The sequence below is a fragment of the Pteropus medius genome, unplaced genomic scaffold (assembly GCF_902729225.1).
Source record: "Pteropus medius unplaced genomic scaffold, Ma_sr-lr_union100, whole genome shotgun sequence".
Classification (NCBI taxonomy): Eukaryota; Metazoa; Chordata; class Mammalia; order Chiroptera; family Pteropodidae; genus Pteropus; species Pteropus medius.
In genome coordinates this window covers 5,206,332-5,207,485 of record NW_024340700.1, presented here as the reverse complement: position 1 = coordinate 5,207,485, position 1,154 = coordinate 5,206,332, and positions in this window count along the sequence as shown.

Below are 1,154 nucleotides of genomic sequence, written 5' to 3'. Positions count from 1 at the left end.
GAGACTTAGGATGGGTGCACGCTGGCAGCCGAAGCTGGTCACGTGAAAAGGAAGCCAGAGGTGGGTTTGTCTGTGTGCGCTCGGTGGGCCCGCGTCGGACTCTGTGGTCACTGGGGGTGGACGTGAGGTTTCTGACAACCAGGTGACTCAGCCCACGCGGGCTCCTGTAACAGGACACCACACACAGGGCTTAGAAACGACAGGCGTTTATCACTCACAGTTCCGAAGGCTGGAAGTCCAAGGTCAGGGTGCTGGCCCGGCCAGGTTCCGGCGGGAACCCCCTCCCAGACTGCAGCCTTCCAGCTTCTCACTGCACCCTCACGTGGCAGAAGGGGTGACGGGGCCCTGGGGTGCCCTTTCGTCAGGGCGCCGATCCCGTTCACCAGCCCTCCACCCTCATTTCACAGTCCCCTCCTAACACCATCACACTGAGGACACAGCTGAGTGACAAGGAGCACTGGATCTTGGTGACACGTTCGGGCCCCAGACCCATAGCCACCTGAAACTCTGTGAACTTATCATGTACACGGGCCTGTGCATCTCGGAAGAGATGTGAGTGCAGGAAAAGTTGCTTTGAGTGTAGAACTGCCCTGACGTAAAGCTACTTTCAAGGTGTTTGCAAAAGTCTTTTGAAAGTTCTCCTTCAAACGTCTTTAAAATGAGGCAGAACAGCCAACCCTTTTGAGAATATAATGGATGACACGTATTCAGAACATTAAAAGGGGCTGAAAATACTGCCTATAGCCACCACCCACCAGTGCTACGACATGCTTAAGGTTTTGCTACTTTAAAAAGGAATCTACTAGAAAGAAAGAGACGAGGGGGCCTGTTTTCTGTTTTCTTCTAAACTTGGAAGGGAACGAGATGGTCTGGGGTAATGAGTGAGCCTGAAATGTCGTTTAGGGCTCCCTGCAGGAGGCGGGGAGGGGGGACCCTCAGAACTACACAAGTTGGATTCCTGTGTCTTTCTTAATTCGAAAATAATGACAGCTCTTTGCTCCAGATGGAAGTGAACTGTACAAAGTGGCAGGGGTCCCTGATCGGCCTCCTGTGGCTCACAGCCCGAGTGTTCTTTAACTTCTTGGTTTGGCCCTCGGCCTTCACGAAGTCTCGGCCGGCCGCAGGAGGGCTCTGTGGGCACGCCAGGGACCCCC